General features: G+C 41.8%; 1 long non-coding RNA gene and 1 pseudogene across 1 annotated transcript in view; both read left to right on the top strand.

Moving 5' to 3' along the window:
- The window catches only part of LOC147028947 (uncharacterized), a 143,144-nt gene extending 131,906 nt beyond the window's left edge, over positions 1 to 11,238 (top strand). Inside the window, exon 5 of the long non-coding RNA XR_015057779.1 lies at positions 8,130 to 11,238. This is a non-coding gene — a long non-coding RNA (uncharacterized LOC147028947). The remainder of the gene's footprint in view (positions 1 to 8,129) is intronic.
- Positions 334 to 2,605, top strand: LOC147028948 (uncharacterized; annotated as a pseudogene).
- Positions 11,239 to 13,855: the final 2,617 nt, after the last annotated feature.

A 13,855-nucleotide genomic window follows, 5' to 3' on the forward strand; every position in this document is an offset into this window, starting at 1 on the left:
ATGAGCTGGAACATTTAACAAAAGGGATATTTATTTATAACAATAATCGGGGAGGGGAAGCACAAAAAGAGCAGAGTTATCACGAATAAAAGGCAGGCAATGTACAAGCAAAGGAAAGCACTTACACAATTCTACTTAACAGACTGGACCCATGGACACACACACACACACACACACACACACCAAAAAGAAATGGACCCCGTGGGTCTATCTCGGTCAAGCCGGGCGGGGGTACCTGTCTGCTTCGTGCGGCCACACCGACTCCGAAACCACCACGGTGGGAACCGAACCCACGACCCGAAGACCACGGCCCACGAATGAGGCCGCTCAACCATGATCACCACTGTCTCAGACCGCTCCAGCCACGACCATGACCATCTGCAGAATGCTCGTCGACAACCAGAGACAGCGCCGCAATCGCCACAATCACCGTCTCGAGAATGCTCCTGCCATGACCACACTATCTGCAGAACGCTCCTGCCACGACCACACCGTCTGCAGAATTCTCCTCCAGACCACCACACTCTCCCTCTTTTGGTGGGAGGAGCTTCTTCTCCCCGCCACTCACCTCCTGATTGGACGGCGGGTTGTCAGGCGACTCGTGGCGGCCTCCCGATTGGCTGGGGTGCACGTGTGGTTCCCGCCCTCCACTCATTGGCTGCAGGAAACACTCTCTGTTCTTCCTCGGAGCAGAGCTTTGACCCGAGGCGACGAAGGCTCCGCCCACATCCTCGGCCAAAAACGCATGCGTAATGGCAACCGGGTCGAGTGCAGGATGGCGCGCTGTTGTTGTAGTAGTTGTTGTTAAAAGAGCTAATAAACCTGACTACACAAACATTCGTAGTGCACACATGTAATTCCCATTAGACAAAGGGGGGATTCTAACTGTATACACAAACTTATCGAAATAACTAACTTTGGGACCTGAATGTTGAGTGCGCATGGTTTCCAGATTTGTAACAATATATCTCCTCCCACCACGGGGAGGGGATCTTGGCAAAAAACGCCTCGCTGTCCACCCCTCATTGGATAGGGTCCTACGGGCCACGTTTCTGGAGTGGGGCCTTGGCCCCTGCCGGGAAACCCCAACCGCTCTTTCCACGCGGGGTCAAACTTGATGAGTAACAGTATAACGCTGAAACGGCCCCTCCTGGGAAACCCCAGTCAGTCCTCCACGCGGGCCCACACTCGCCGAGTAACGGTATCAACGTTGCAAAGGTACGTTGGTGGTGCAGCCGGTTGGCGGTGGATCATGACGGGCCAAGGGGTCATATAGATGGCTTGTTGGTTGTTCGATATAAAGATTTAATCACCGAACTAAAAGAAGTTGCAACGCACGTTTTTGATTCTCCCTCTAGACAAAAGGAAAGGGATCTGACGACACATGTACTTGAAGAGATAACTAACTTTTGGGACCTGTATGTTGAATGCAAATGGTTTCCAGATCCGTAACAATATGTTGACATCCAAAGGCACCTCAAAGGCTCTACCTAAGAAGTATTGATTGAAAGGAAATATTGATTATTCTAATGCCACAAATTAAATATCCACATAGCGAGCGAGCGACTGCTTGCAGCAAGCCATGTCTACAGAAACCTATGCTGTAAAAAAACGTGGGCATAAAAGAACAAGCTCTGAAATCCAGCAACCTGCAACCTCAGGCACCTCAGCACCTTTCACTAGATCTGTGACAGAACATTGACAAGGGATCACTGCTTCTTATGTTAAGAAGATGATGACCAGCGTCTCTTCACCGTACAAACTGAAAATGTGGGGAAGGCACTTAGATGAGCTGTGGAAATTTCCCAACATCCAGTATTGATGACAAGACCATGCAATGCACTCTCACCAATTGTTGCCCAGCAATAGATGAAAGATACCATAAACCATGCTGGACACGATATGTGTTCCATATATTGAGGGATGATGCCAGCAACCGGGCCAAGTCTACAAAGACAGACCTACCAATGCAAGTACCATGCTTGATTGAGCTGATCAATCTCATTGAATATCAAACCCAAAATGAGGCTCATCTACCCATGGATGCCATCAAAAATAACCTACATATCTATGCTCGGTGGTCGTGATGAGGTACAGAAATACACTCTGACACTGACACGACAGTGGCGATAGGACAAAATTATTGCAGAGTTACTAAGTGTGAAGTTAGTAAGGCAGAAAGAGAGAAGAAAACCATCTGTTCTTTACTGTCCTGAATCCTGCGAAGAAGATATGGTCTACACTTCCTTGATGCAAGATGCCACAAGTGAAATGGACAAAACAATGATGAAATACAAGACAGCTAAGCTAATACGCAACAGTATTGCCAATTTCATTGAGGAGAAGGAAACACACAATTGCAGTATGCAGCAGAAGAGAGGATGCCCCGACCAAGCTGTAGAGCCTTATATGGTGTATTTTGATGGGATCTGAGGAGGAGCTGCAAACTGAGATGAGGAGCAGGACAGTTGACATGTCAGCATTGACCAAAAGTCACAATATCATGTATGTTTTCAAGACCAGGAGACAATTGCACCACATGCCCAAGAAAGCCACTGACACATTTCGGACACCACAGACACACGAGAAAACCCACAGATTGTAGGGTTGGCACTCACTGTACATCATGACACCAGGAACAAGGGCGTTGATGGACCTCCTCCATATACAGAATGACAACGTATCACACAGCCATGCCTTGCTCCGAGAAACAGAAATTGACAATGCTGTTGTGGAAAACACAAAACAATTTGATGGATTGTATGTACCACCTTTCCTCAAGAATGGTACATTTGTCTTCTTCACTGTTGATAATACAGATTTTGCAGAGGATACTGTAGATGGCAAAGGCCCCACACATGGCACAATCACTGCAGTGTTTCAGAAGGCAGATGTGCCTGGAGAAGAAATCGCACCCAATTTGGAAGTTAGTGAAGCAAAAAAACCTGTCGCACACCAAAAAAACCTGCAGCAAAGCAAAACCTGGCCCAGTCAAGAGAGCAAAGGAATTCAAGGCGTGTTCCACAGGTGTTGCTGAATCCTATTAACTAACCAATCTTGGTTGGATGATTGTATTTGCTTTGTCTAGATCATCCAACAGTGAATCACAAAGCAGTATCCCAGGTTGGGCAGGCTACAAATCACTTGTGTCATCGAGTCAGTCACTGACTCAAGTCGGTGCCTTGCCTCTACTTCCAGAGGTCACACATGAGTGGTCTACGATGCTGACTGTGATGTTGCAAGCTTCTCAGTTGAAGAGCTTGGCAGTTGGTGAAAACCACCCATCTGTCATAACCTTTGACATAGCCCTGTAAGAGAAGGCAGTACAGTTGCTAGATGCAAGACCTAACTTGAAAAGAAAAGTTATTCTGAGACTTGGGGAGTTGTATGCTGTGATGGCTACACCGAGGGCACTCGAAGCCTCAATAGAAAATTCTGGCATAGATGCTGCGTGAATTGAGGCAGATGTATATGGGCCTGCTACAACGAGTCAGATCCTCAAGTACAGCCACCACAAGAGAGCACTCCGTGCACACGTCCACATTTACATGGCTCTGTTTGAACTTGCTCAAGAACAGTTCTTCACAGAGATGCCACAACTAAAATAAATCTGCTTGAAACCAGCAAATTAATTAGAGGAAGTCTGCAGAAATAGCTTCTGGGAGACGTGATGGAGCAGAATGCATCAGAATTGCTAACACTCACCTGCTTCAAGTCTTGACACACTAAGATGTCATTCAACAGCTGAAGAAATGGGAAGCTCAGAAATCATCGAAGACACAAACTTCTTCTTTTCTTGGTTTTTGGTGTTCACAATCACTAATTTGACATAAGCTTTGGATTATTTGGGGATGGAAACATAGGATTAGTATTTAGAATGAAGTTTCGATGTCAATTACAAGCTGAGATGTTCAGAAATTCTTATTTTATTTCAGACATTTTGAAAATCCAAAATGGTGGCTTTGCAGGCATCTGCACAAATGTAAACATTGATTTTAATATTGCTGATGCCATAAGCTTCTCAAAAATGTACTGCTTTGCTAATCTCCATAAAATTTGAACGAAAGTGTTTTTATTGACATAGTGAACCAGGCTACCAGGCAAGAAATTATTATTTCAGGAATGGACAAGTTAAATATATTCTATTCCAATGCCAGAAGTTTAAATAATACGATGGAAGTGCTTGAAGCCAAAGTAGATAGTGAGGAGTACGATATAGTTGCAGTGAGTGAGACATGGTTTGAGGAGGAGAGTAACTGGAGGACAGGATTAGAAGGCTACAAGGTGTATCAGTGTGATAGGAAGGAGAGAACAGGAGGAATAGCAATCTGGGTGAAGGACAGCATTGCATCAAGAGAAAGGGGTGACATTAAGGAAGGAGATAATGTTGAGGATTCTGTATGGGTGGAGATTAGAGATTGTAAAAAAGTAAGACTCTGGTGGGATGCTTTTATAAGGCTCTGGGTTTGAAGGAAGAGGAGGAAGGAGGAGTACATGAAGAATTCAAAAGGGCATTTGGTAAGGGAAGAGTAATGATGATGGGGGATTTTAACTTGCCAGGTATAGATTGGGTCCAGGAAGAGGGAAAGGGCAGAGCGGATGAGGATTTCTTCGTTTTATTCCAAGATTTTAACCCAGTTTGAAGATAAGCCCACGAGGGGGAGTGCAGTGTTCGACCTCTTTTTAAGTCACGATCCCAGATGGAGGTCGGGGAGCATTGAGGAGAAAGTTACCATAACTTTATGTATGCAAAGATTCTCTTAAAGGTTCGAGTTAAGGATAGTGGAGTAAGGCTATTACATTTCAGGAAGGCAATCATTGATGGTATGAGGAGAGAGTTGGGTGATGTAGATTGGGAGAAGCTAAGAACAGGACAATCAGCATCAGAGAAATGGGAAACCTTAAAGGACCAAATGTGCAGAGTAAGTATATCAGGAGAAAAGAACAGCTTAGGACCAGTGTGGGTCCATTGAGGAATATCACTGGGAGAGTGGTTAGTGTATGAAAGTGAGATGGCAGGCTTATTAAACAGGTATTTTTCTTCAACTTTTACACAAGCACAGTCAGGAGAATTTCCAATAGCTGAGAGTATCTATCAAGGAAGTGAGGAAGGGCTTTTACAAAAGATCCTGGTTGGAGTGGAGGAAGTAAAGGAACAGCTGGGTAATCTAAGAGAAGAAAAGGCTCCCGGTCCAGATAATATGCACCCGAGAGTATTGATGGAGGTGGCTGAGCAGGTAAACGAGATGTTAACAGATTTCTTCAATAGCTCGCTGGAGTCAGCACAGGTACTGCAGGATTGGAGAGTAGCAAATGTGACACCATTACTGAGGAAAGGATCCAGAGAAGAATTTGGAAACGATAGACCTGATGGTTTGACTTCTATTCAGTTGTGGGGAATGTTTTAGAGACATTAATTATGGACCAGATGAGGAACCATTTAAATAAATGCATCCTAGTTAAAGGAAATCAGCATGGGCTTATCAAAGGTAGTTCCTGTCTAAACAAATCTTTTTAAAGTTCTACGAAGCAGTATCTGATTGGGTATATGTAGACTTAAATAAGGCATTTGATAAGGTACCATAGTATATGTAGACTTTAAGAAGGCATTTGATAAGGTACCACATCGGAGGTTGTTCGCCAAAGTGAGGGCTTGTGGAGTGGCTGGTCAGGTAACTCATTGAATTTCAAACTGGCTTCGTGGGCAGAAGCAAAGAGTGGCTGTGAGTGGGAGGATGTGTTGCTGGGAGTATGTCAGTTGTGGGGCACCTCGTGGATCAGTACTCGGACCATCACTATTCATTATTTATTCGTGTATGTGTGTGTGTGTGTGTGTGTGTGTGTGTGTGTGTGTGTGTGTGTGCGTGCGCGCGCGTGCGCGCACGTGCATGTGCGAGTGCGTATGCATGCCTTTTACTTGTAAATCAGTGCATTCGTCTAACTTCACTGTTGAAGATTTAACAGGTGAGATGCTTTCCATCACACCCCAAAATGTGCTCATATCACAGTCTATAATGACTTTCCTCTTTGGAAAACATTCATTGTTCATGGTACCATTGAGCACAAAATGTCAATTATTGTTAGGTGTCCGAGGATACAATTATATCCTCTCTGCTCCGCAGGGTAAACGCACTTGAGAATTCTTTGAGAAATGAAGATCTTTACCAGAAAATCAAGTCACAAAACTTCTTGCCTTTTCACAAAACCCATGTTCAGAACCAGATTAACCTTTGGGAAAGTATGACTGTTTCAATTTGCATTAATTTTTACGCTGAGAAATAATGCCAATGCATTTTCATTACCGAAAAGTATTATGCAGTGGTTACAATGCCTGCTGTAAACTTTAGCATTATTTACTGTGTGGGAGAGATTCTGCAAATAGATACAAAATATAAATCCGTTTTCATTTGAGTGCTTTCATAACACCACAAAGCAGAGGCATTTGAGTAAATATAACTCTTAAACACAAGGTTGTTTGATTAAAAAAGAAAAAAGGACTGCATGTACAGTATGTATGTATCACATGGGCATATGTGAAAGTGGAGAGGATACTACGGATGTAATACAACTATATTTTGGCAACTTATTTGAAGAGACCAAAATTTTTAGAAAGGTAGACGAAAGGAGGTGTGAAGGCTCGTGAAATAATTTACTTCGTATTGTATCGCAACTCCTGCTGCAGAGATCCTATGCCATCATTGCAAACAATGTGAAAAGTAGGTCCTCACTCAGCAATGCAGACATGCAATCACAAAAAAGCAAATGTAAAAACAGGAATGACTTGGAGGACTGTTCTACTGCCTGCATTGCCTTGACAAATTTGTATCTGTCTATCAGGGGATATTCCATATCGTTGTGCAAGAGAAAATATGTATATGCAGCAGACTGCAATGCTTGTACTGTTCCTCCTGATTATGACCTGACGTTTGCAAACTGGCTGTCCAATTAAGACTACTCTCCACATAGTGGTGACCTCAACACAGACCATGTGTCAAGCTCTTCCATCTCACTCGCTCCAGGTGAGAGTTTGAGGTTCTGCTTGAAAGAATGCATTGAAGCACACAGTAAAATAACAAGGATGTACAAAGAATGCTCAACAACACCGAAAGGCCATGAGGCTTGAATAAGTTATGAACACCCAGTCACCTGCCATAATACACTGCCTGATATACTTCTGCTCTAAGGCTTTCCTACATGTAATCAGTAACTCTTATTCTTTAACAACAGTCTGTGTTTTATGTAACACACATCCATTCGAGTAACGTCGGACAAGATACTCCTTTTGGGAAAGGTGGGGTAAGGTCCTCCCCACCGGCCCCTCCCCAATAGTATATATACCTCCTCCTCGGCCCTTTTGTTCTTTATTCTGAACATTTTGCCATTTGTCGTTACCTGCTGTACTGTCAGCTGGAGAACTCTTTGGTGTGTACGTTCAGGATACTGAACATATTGGGGAACAAATGTGTTCGACTGCCTGAGTCCCGTTCAGGGGCATTGTGTGTGATACGACTTTAACTGCGACAGTTCAGGCAATACGTATTGAAAATTTAGAACTTCAATTTACTGCAAAAGATGAACAAAATATCTTTCACCCAAGAAAAAAAAAAAAACACAAACACACACACGCACACCTTCCCTTCTACACTTAAGTTGATGCACAAGATTCATCATCACAATTATTAAATTATTCCAATTTAATGCTGTCGTTTCCCACCACATTAAGCTTCCCAGTCACTGCAACACCTCTTCCACTGCTCCAGCAGAGAGGTGGACAACTGTCAGGTCAAGAAAAAAAGGATAAAACTCCTCAGCATACTGTTTGATGACACGTGGATCTGACCCATATGAATGGGTCAAATCAAACCGTTCCAAAATCATGTGCTTCATTCTCTATATTTCGTGCAGTATACACCATACCCATTGCTGCATGTTGCATAACCCGAGCAATAACTGCACCTTTCCCTTCTGCATATAGCTATTTATACACCCATTCTGCATCACAAAGGCTTCGTGTGTGTGTGTGTGTGTGTGTGTGTGTGTGTGTGTGTGTGTGTGTGTGTGTGTGTGTGTGTGTGTGTGTGTGTGTGTGTGTGTGTGTGTGTGTGTGTGTGTGTGTGTGTGTGTTGCAGACGATGGAACGGAGTTCTCCCAGGTCTTGAAGTATCCACCTCTGTTTCAATAAAGGAACATGATTCATGGACCAATTTGTGAAGTTTTCTTGTTCTCAAAGTTTTGTTCAAAGGGCATTTTTGAGGATCATCACCAAGTTGTGGACAGCTTCAAACTGCAGTTCGTTTGTAGTAATATTAACCTAGAACCCAGTGATGTTTTTTTAGGATCTCTGTAATGTAATGATTTACCATTCCAGTTGCTTCAATGATCACTAGTACAATTTTGTTCTCTTCAGATTCCAGGATTTTTTCGCTTCATTTTTGATATCTTGGTATTTGGTCATGTTCTTGATTTCTGCATTGTTTAGGCCAATATCTCTGGGTACTGACACCTCAATTAGCAATGCCTTCTTTTCTTTTTTCTACCTCAGTATTATATCTTGTCGCAATACTTTGTTTTCTATGTTCACGCTCGATGGGATCATTAGGTCGAATATGAGCATTACTTCCTTCTTTTCAGTGATTGGTTTTGGTTCCTGTTTCCATGAGTTTTCTGAAACTGGGATATTGAAATTTTGGCAAATGTGCCAGTGGATTACTCGACATACCTTGTGCCTTTGGGTGTACAGCTGTTCTGACATGAGTTTTTGACATCCCAAAAGGAGGTGGCTCGTACTTTGTTTCTACCTCGCAGAACCCACACTTGTCCGTTTGACTTGGTCCTGCCATTTTCTGAAAGCCATTCATGTAGTGTCCATGGTCTTGGGGATATATAATGATTATTTCTCCATCTCAGTTGAGCTGATCTCTTCTTAGGCATTCCAAATAGCCTTATTTGTCTATTCCCAATCTGTCCAACTCTTTTTTTATATATATAATATACCTTCCTGCTCTTTTATCATTTCCCCAGTTGTCAGTGTATATGTGCCGGTATTTCATGATATATTTTTCTTACCTTTTTTATTAAATTGGTGTGTGTTTGTGTGTGTGTGTGTCTCAGAATAGACTTGGTTGTAAGATAAATGGATAGATACCAGGATAAATTATGTCCTCTTCAATGAAGAAAGTGGTTTGGAAATTCAATCTGTCGAATAGCAGAGAGTGTATTGCTCAACACCTGAGTTAGGTCAACAGAGAAATAGAGGAGCTGTTCCCATAGTTCTCATTGGCACAGCTTTATCTGCTTGGAATATGGGAGGAAAGCAATTGAAGAGCTGAGAATCAAGATTGATTAGGGTTACACTTGAGAATGAGAAAAGGATCTCAGACCATCTGCACATCATCTATTGCTCTGCACCAACATATGTTGTCAGCAAAGCAGAAAAAGACATTATTTGACAATATCTAGCAAGCACTGGATGAGATGCCAATAATTGAACTATGTGTGGTGCTCGGAGTCGTCAGCGCTAGTGATGGATCCGGAGATGATGAGGGTGATAAATGAGAGCATGTTTGAGGCCTAGATAGAGGAGGAGAAATAAGTGATGCAAGGAAAGAACTGCTGACTGTCCTCTCTTTGAATGAAGCAACTGTTTGCAAAACTTGGTTCATGAAGAATATCATTCATAAGCAAACCAGACAACATCCCAAATCAGACGTGGAACTGCATTGACTTTGCTATTTCTAGACAAAAATACCACAAAAGGTGCCCCGATGCACCTGCGAAGTGAGGAGCTGAGTGCAACACTGACCATCGATTGCTTAGGATTAAAAAAAAAAACATGACAGGATAAAAGGCTATTGTGGACCCCAGAGAAGTTTGATGTTTCAAAGTTACAAGGAAAGAGTACAGATAATGGCAGGAAGAACTACTAGGGTGAAAATACTCATATGCATACACCAAACAGAGAATCATTGGTAGAAACTGATACTGCAGAAGGGAAGTAGTGTACAATACAACAAGATTTGCACTAAATGACAGCACAGTTTATGCTCGACTTTACACATTGAAAATACCCTGAATCATTCAGAGAAAGGGTGGAGGCAATTGAACCCCTTTTTAAATGCATGAAATATCTGTATACTTCGTGGCTTAGCACTAGACGTGATAATCATCGGCAAAGGTTCAATAAGTCATGCAGAGATTTCTCACCAAACAGTAAGGGAAGCTAAAATGTCTGGTTTCAGACTAAAGTAGATGAAGTTCAGCAATATAGATTTGGAGGGAAAATATGTCGAACCGAACATCAAACAGCTCATGTGGATGAAAAGGTCTTATGCAGGTGCGATGATGACTTGTAATAAAGGATGAATGTGGAAATCCCTGCAGGAAGGGAAGGGGTTGCAGGGGTTCAGCAAGAGAGGTTCGATAAAGCACAGCAGGGCAAGTCCAAGAATTTGCGCATATTACGTATGAAACATTCGGAAAGTTTAACCCTCTGAAAAACAATTAAGATAGTCATTGATTTCAGTGATTTTTTTATTCCAATGTTGGGCATCTGCAAGGAGAATACCCACAAGGACATCTTACATGTCATTAGTCCTTGGGATGGTTATGTAATGAAAGAAAACATGGTGTGTTACGTATGGGACCAGAAGAAACATGAATTTTTTTTAATGAAATGTGTTCAAGCTCAAAGTTCTCTGAAAGTATTTTATCATTCACCAGAATTTTCAGTGTGGTGACAGTTGAAACATTTGTGTAATTCATCTTAAATCTAATCCAGAAAAATACACAGTCGTCAAGAGAGATTATTTCGTGTTAACGAAGGACGCGTTACGCATTGGACATGTTACGTATGACACAAAATTCTCCATCGGCTTTACATGTGATCTATACACTGTTGATGTGAATTGCCTTTCATAACACAAGCAACAGGCTTGAGCATATTTTGACACAAAGATCCAACATTTAACTCTTAGAAACTCAACAATTCATGTGGTGGGATATGAAACAAAGTGATCATCTGATTATTAATTGTATTAAAAATGTAAAATTATTTTAAACTAGAATCGTTATTTACCATAAGTTTGCAAGTACTTCTGAAGAAAATGCAATGCACAACTTTATTGCGGCCATGCATAAACATGTACTATATTGAATTATTAAACCTGGACAGAACACAAAGAACAGACCTGTTTTGGTGTATGTACAAGGAATGAAAATAAACCAAATAATTTGCCTGTATTTGGCTCAATTCATTGTTCCCTCTATCCTTACAAGTCTCCCAGTCCCCACCTTTGAAAAGCATTCCCAAAGCATCATGCTGCCACCACCATGCTTCACAGTAGGGATTGTGTTAGACGGTTGATCAGCTGTGCTCGGTTTTCACCAGACTGAGAACTTCGTATACATGCCAAATCGTTTAATTTTTGTCTCATCAGACCACAGAATCTTTTGCTTCATTCTCTCGAGTCTTTCACGTGCCTTTTTGCAATGTCCAGGCATGCTGCCATGTGCCTTTTCCTCAGAAGTGGATTCTGTCTCGCCGCTCTCCCATAAAGCCTAGATTTGTGAAGTGCTGCAGAGATTGTTGTCCTTCTGGCAGGTTCTTCAATCTCAACCAAGGAACTCTAGTTTTGTCAGAGTGGTCATTGGGTTCTTGGTCACCTCTATGACCAAGGTCCTTCTTGCATAGTTACGCAATTTGGTCGGATGGCCAGCTATAGGAAGAGCCTGAGAAGTTCCATATTCTTTCCGTTTCCTTATGATGGAGCTTTCTAAATCATGTCCAATCAATTGAATTGGTCACAGGTGGACTCCAATGAAGTTGTCGACATCAAGGATGAGCAAAGGAAATAGGATGATCTTGAGCTCAATTTGGCACATCATATCAAAGGGGTTAAATACTGATTGACGCAAGACATTTCAGATTTAAAATGTTCATTAATTTGAAAAAAATTGTAAAAACGTGTTTTCACTTTGGCATTATGGGGTATTTTGTGTAGTTTGGTGACAAAAAATTTAAATTTAATCCATTTTAAATTCAGGCTGTAACACAACAAAATGGGACAAAAGTCGAGGGGTGTGAATACTTTCTGAAGGCAATATATAAGGGAGGAATTAGAATTATGGTAGGTATAAGGAAGAAATTACTATAAGGTGGGAAATAGGATGTATGTTGATACGATTGGATAGGTAGGCACAAACTAACCGAGGCAGACACAGAAGATCAAAATACTTAAACTGGCAAACACAATACAAGCACTAACAAAACTGCAACAGAGACAAACCTGGAATGTCAAACTTAACTTCAGAAGCAGGCCACTCAGAGAGGAAAAGATAATCTGCCACCATCGGAAACAGGAAACCGAATTCCAATGTTCTGTTCAACAACCTATTCCAGCAAATGCTAATAAAAGCATACTTGTGCCATGGTGTCGTGCCAAAGCCTTTTGCTTTTGATGAAGGATTAATTACTGGAATGTCAGCTTCTTGCTTCCCACAACAGTTATCATATTCCAATGATCGCTCTTTTGATTCCATCCATTGTTATACCTGTCCCCCGAGGTAGATCAACAAATACAAGACTACTTCCTCATTTTAATCTGAGATGTATCCTGGCAATCTTTCATGAGTTGAAGATTGTAGTTAATGATTGAACCTTTTAGCAGAGTTTTAAAGCATGTCTGAATCATATCACTGATGCCATTTCAAAATTTACAATCTGCACAATTGTTAATAATACAGTTATTGCTCTTGTTTTCAATGTTGTTGTGACTATTATCTATATATGTTTTGTTTCATAAGTTAAAAGCTTTCACTAAATGTTCAATATTTCCTTTGCATTATGTGTTTCTTATGAAATCTGTTGTGTTGTCCATTAGCTTCATATATTAAAGCAAAAAGCTTTTCCTTTTTCACATGGCATATCCCATCACATATTAAAACACACTTTGTTGTGATTTGTATTCTGTGGGTTCATACTTTATCATGGCTCTTAATGATTAATTTTGTGGTTTTTGTAAAGTTTCATGATATTCAACAGAATTCAAGACCTGCTTTCGATGTCTGATATTGGTAATGCCTGACCTTATGCAGAATATTACTGTGTGGTTGTGACAGCAAAAAACTTGCAGGGACAAAAAAGGACTCTGTATGGCTCAAATTTAATGGTTTGGAAAAGTGATCTTCGTTATTTATTCTTTGCTCTTACAATTCACAACTTGGGGAATTATTATTATTATTTTTGTATACCTTGGTCGAGGCTCGTGTGAGAGCTAACACACAACGCAGAGCAAGGGAGGCATGAGACAAGAGGGGTGGGAGTGGGAAGGACAAAACAGTGGGGAACAGACACATTAGGAGATCTGTGGAAGGGAGAGGGATGAGTCGGGGAACATGGGGAATACAAAATGGACATTACAGGGACTTTCAGGAAGGAAAGCAGGGAATATGAAGGAGGTGGGCTTGGATGGATTATCGGGGGTACAAAAGATCGAGTATTTGGATGGGGGATGATAAGAGGTGGTGGTGAACAGCTGTTTTGAAGGTCTGGAGGGAAGAATGGGATTGAATAGAGTGAGGGAGTTTATTCCAAAGGTGGGGAAAAAAGAGGAATGAAAGAGTGAAGGTGAGCAGTGATTCGTGATTTTGGTAGTTTTACCAGAAGGGGGTTGTTGGCGGACCTTGAGCGCCCTGCAGAAATGTGTTGGGGACAAATTGTAGAGAGAGCAGGGGGGGGGGTGAGATCAGAGAGGAGATGGCAGAAGAAAAAGACCACCGACCAGCCTGCGGTGAGAGAGTGAGAAGCCTAAAGACTCAGCCTCATTGTGGGAGATGCCAATGATCCGAAATGCCTTGG

Source organism: Eptatretus burgeri, chromosome 4 (genome assembly GCF_056783735.1).
Source record: "Eptatretus burgeri isolate ZD-2024b chromosome 4, Ebu_testis_v1, whole genome shotgun sequence".
NCBI lineage: Eukaryota > Metazoa > Chordata > Myxini > Myxiniformes > Myxinidae > Eptatretus > Eptatretus burgeri.